The 4,640-nt window shown below is 38.3% G+C and overlaps 1 non-coding gene across 1 annotated transcript; it reads right to left on the bottom strand.

Annotated features, from left to right (window-relative positions):
* Positions 1–3,180: 3,180 nt before the first annotated feature.
* On the bottom strand, positions 3,181–3,286 carry LOC145607257 (small nucleolar RNA R71). Its single transcript, XR_014105532.1, has one exon. It is a non-coding gene; the product is annotated as a small nucleolar RNA R71 (small nucleolar RNA).
* Between the last annotated feature and the right edge of the window lie 1,354 nt (positions 3,287–4,640).

Here is a 4,640-nt window from a genome sequence, read left to right as displayed (position 1 = left end):
AACAACCGCATCACTAGACTTTTCACACTTTCACTTTGTTTGATAATCAAATGACGTGAAAGGTATTCATCACTAGATTTGGTTTTTGGGGACACATTTGGGTGTCTACACTATGTCAACTTTACGTCGCATAAATCTTAATCGTTTGAAAAGTTTAAAGAATTTCAGAGTGAAGTTGAAAATCATCTTCGCAAGAAAATCAAAGCCCTTCGATCGGATCAAGGTGGTTATACTTGAGCCAAGATTTCGATGATCGTCTGAAAGAAACGGGTATACTTTCAAAATTGACACCTATAGGAACTCTACAATAGAACGGATTATCCGAAAGGAGAAAGCGAACCTTATTGGACATGGTACGATCAACAATGGGTCTTAGTGATCTTCCTATCTCATTTTGGGGACATGCACTTCTAACTGTGACACTAACACTGAACCGTGCTCCATCAAAAGCTGTAGAATAGACTCCTTACGAGCTATGGACGAAGAAACCTCCTAGGTTGTCTTTTTTAAAGTTGTTGGGATGCGAAGCATATGTCAAGAAATTAATATTTGAAAATCTTCTCCCCAAATATGACAAGGTTTTCTATGTGGGCTACCCAAAAGAAACCAAAGGGTATTACTTCTACAATAAATCCAAGCACAAAGTGTTTGTTGCTCGACATAATGTCTTTTTTGAGAAGGAACAACTTTCCAAAATGACAAGTGGGAGGAAAATCGAACTAGGCGAAGTTTGAGAGGACGAGCAACAAAATCAAATTGACAATAAAGTGCTCAAACAACATCTGTTGACCCTGGTCAAAATGTTTAAAGTCAAACCGACAATGCAAATGCTCAGTCCGTTGCCCTGCATAGGTCGCTGATGAGTGTCATTTATGGCACTCATTTAGTTCTTTTTAGGGTGAATTTCATGTTATTTTATAGCCTTTTTACATAGCTTTTCCTTAATTTTACTCTTTATATCTTTTAGTTTGCATTTTCTTTGTTGGATTTCTTTCTTTATGCATTTCTTGGTTTATTTTGTTATTTTCTCTTTTATTTGCTTGTTTCCTTTATTTTTCAGGTTAAGGTCGTTATCCAAGTTTTACGAGGCCTCTTTCCAAGTTTGGCATTGATTAGGATGTCTAATGTTCTCCATTTGAAGCTCAATCATGGAGAAGTGCAAGTTCCTAAGTCCTTGAGTTGCGCCTTTAAGTCGTGGGGGCATGATTTCTAGTGTTGAACCCGAAAACAAGGAGTTTAAAAACTGCAAGGTCTCGTGTTTATCAAGATCATTAAGTGGAACGCACGAGGAGCATCGGCATGATAGGGAAAAAGGCCGCCATGTTCCTAATCGCGGGCACGCGCGGCTATGGCGCAGCCGCACGGCCTGGTGGTGCAGGCGCGCGACATGGTGGCACGGGCGCGCCTCTCCCGGGCGCGCCTGTCTGGGTCTCTGTTCCATACCCAGATTTGCGCGGCCGCGCTTTCCCTTATAGTTGGTCGCGCCTTTATGGGTTTATTTGGGGACGATCTAACTAACTTCTCTTAGTTAGTTTTACTATAAATAGATTTTCTTTCTATTTTTAGAGGAGAGAATTAATTCAGAATTGAGAATAGAATTAGAATTAGAATTTTAGAGAGAGAAACTGTAGATTGTAGAGAGAGAAGTTCTTGATTGATGATTGAAGATAGGTAATTCTAACATTTTCAACATTGAATTGAAGCAAATTTGGAAGGATTTCTTTTACATTAATGCAATCTTTAGCTTATCATTTCAATTGCTTTGTTGATTGTTCAAGTTTTAATTGAATTTGTGATTGAATTAGTTCTATTGATATGATGATGATGAAATTGTTGATTAGCTTAGTTTTGATCTTAATTTCAATGGGTTGTGAGTATTTCTCTTGCTAGGGGAACGGTGAAGCATGTATGAGTGATGGATTGATGCTAATTGGGGGGAAATTGATGTAGTTGATGTTTTGATTAAATTGGTTGATTGATTAAGTGCATGTGTGTGATAAATTGAAGAGTAGCTAACTTTGATTGTTACACTAGAATGCATTGTAAGCTTGCATTGATAAGGAAAATTGATTTGTGGCTTGCTTTTGTCGATTTAGTAGGTTTGCAAGGTTCCTAGATAGAGTCTCTCGTAGATCGCGCTAGCTTGACCTCTAGGAGATTAGCTTACCTTACTCTCTTGATTGCTTAATTGATTTTCCCTCGCAACACTTGACTTAGTCATCTCCAATCCCAATTAGCTATATCCGTTTTGAGTACATGCGGATCCTAACCCTAGTGCTTGATAAATTTGATTTCATTTTTATTGTTTGATTGTTTTGAATATACACACCTCACTTTATTGCTTTGATATAGCTTAGCTTTGACTTAAGCATTCACCTCCCATTCGTAAAGGTTCGACCCTCGACTTAATGTATGCTTGTATAAGGGTGTGTTGAGATATTACAAATTTTGTTTTGACCAAGGGTAGATTAGTTTTCAACAACCTAGTCTCACCCTAGATCAAAAACAGCGCCGTTGCCGGGGAGTGGTGTAGATGATTGTTTTTGTTGTTAAGTCTATTTCACCTTAATCTCAAAATACAAAAAGATTTTTCTCTTTAGGCTACATTTGTAGTCGTGCTATTGATATTTGCTTTGGGTTTTTATATGCGTAGGATAAGAGGAAGGAATTTAGTGCCTCTTGATCCGAAAATCGAGAGAACAATAACAAGGATAAGGGTTGATAATCGTTCTTTGAGTCCAAGCTCTCTAAGAGAAGAAATTCACCAAGAAAGAGAAGAGGAGGATCAAGTAAGCATGGGAGATAATCCAAGAGTTGCCTTGAAGGATTTGGGAATTCTCGGTGCATATAGGTTTGAAAGTGGGATTGCATTGCCAACAACACCGGCAAATGACTTTGAAATAAGTCCGGCCATGATCACATTGATCAAAAGGAGACAATTTAGTGGGGATAAGATTGAGAGTCCGCTAAACCATCTCAAAGAGTTCGAGAAGTATTGTAACACTATTAAAGTGAATGGTGTTTCTCAAGAGTTTATCCGGCTCAAGTTGTTCCCCTTCTCTCTCATAGGTCGAGCCTTGGAATGGTAGGACAAGGAGGTCAAGCCAAATTCTCTTAGAACATGGGATGAAGTTACCAAGGAATTCTTGTCTAGGTTCTACCCACAAAAGAAAATGGCAGAGGCAAGGACTTTGATCCAACGTTTCAAGCAAAAACCTAGTGAGAGCTTGTATGAAGCTTGGGAAAGGTATGAGGAGTATCAAAGAGAATGTCCCCATCATGGCATCCCAACCTATCAAATCATTAAAATTTTCTATGGAGGGTTGAGTCCTCAAGGAAAATCATGTCTTGATGCGTGAGCCGGAGGCCTAATCATGAACAAAACCGGAGAAGAGATTGTGGTCATGATAGAAGATGTGGTGCGCCATTATATGGATTGGCAAGAAGGAGAAATAGAGTCTTTGAGCAAGAATGGATCCACGGTTTATTTGCTTGATCACCTTAATGCCATCAACAATCTATCCTCTCAAATTACAAGTTTGGGAAAGAAGATGACAACTATCAAGGCCAAGCTTGAGAGTGCAACTTCTAATGCACAATGTCATCCCTCCCACATTAAAGGAAAATGTACATCTTCTAACTCTACTCCTTCTTCTATTTCTAACAATATTCCCAATGGATGCTTATTTTGTGATATTTGTGGTTCTTATGACCATGATGCTTCTACTTGTTCAAATGGGTTTGAAAATCTTGATGATGGTGAGAGTAGTGAATGTGAACATGTGAATTTTGTCTCAAAAAATAACAATGGTCAAAGGTTTGATGGACCAAGAAACTTTGGAAATAGAAATTCTCACCAACAAGGTGGATTGGATAACTATAACAATGGTAATTATAGGAACCAAGGAAACCAAGGTTTTCGAGGGAACTATAATAACCAAGGTTATGGTAATCAAAACCAAGGCCAAGGTTATGGAAATCAAAGCCAATCTCAAGGCTTTGGTGGCCAAAACCAAAATTTTTGCAACAATCAAAATCGTGGAAATTGGAACAATCAAAATATGGGGAATTTTCAAAACAACCAAAGGGGACCCCCACCCGGATTTTGTCCAAAACCTCAAGGTGTTTGTGAAAATTCCTATTCTTAGTCGTCCAAGTTCTATTTGGAGGAGATAATTAAAAATCAAACAAAAAACTTAAATACCTATATGGCGGTGAGCGATAAGAAATTTAATGAGATCATGACACATAACAAAATTCTTGAGACACAAATCACACAACTAGCAAACACTTTGAAAGATTGTGCTAGTCCTTCTTCATTGCCTTCTGAAGGAGTTCATCCTAAGAAACCCGTTTACTCTATCACCACAAGGAATGAAAGATTTCTTGAATAGAGTGTTTCTAAGGATTGTGAGGAGGACACGAAGAAGAGTGTTTCAAGTGAGCAAAAAGAGGAAGATGTGTTAAAAGATATGAGCAAAGAAGAGAGCCATGAGAAAAAGAAGAGTGATGAGAGAAAGCAAGAGGAAGTGAGAAAACCCGACCTCCTATATCCCCAAAAGTTTATGAAGAACAAACTATATGAACAATTTGGCAGATTTCTTGAAAAGTTGAAGGGGGTCCATCTTTCTTTCCCTCTT

Source organism: Chenopodium album, chromosome 2, assembly GCF_948465745.1.
Source record: "Chenopodium album chromosome 2, dcCheAlbu1.1, whole genome shotgun sequence".
NCBI classification, from domain to species: domain Eukaryota; kingdom Viridiplantae; phylum Streptophyta; class Magnoliopsida; order Caryophyllales; family Amaranthaceae; genus Chenopodium; species Chenopodium album.
This window is presented reverse-complemented; position numbering and strand designations above follow the sequence as displayed.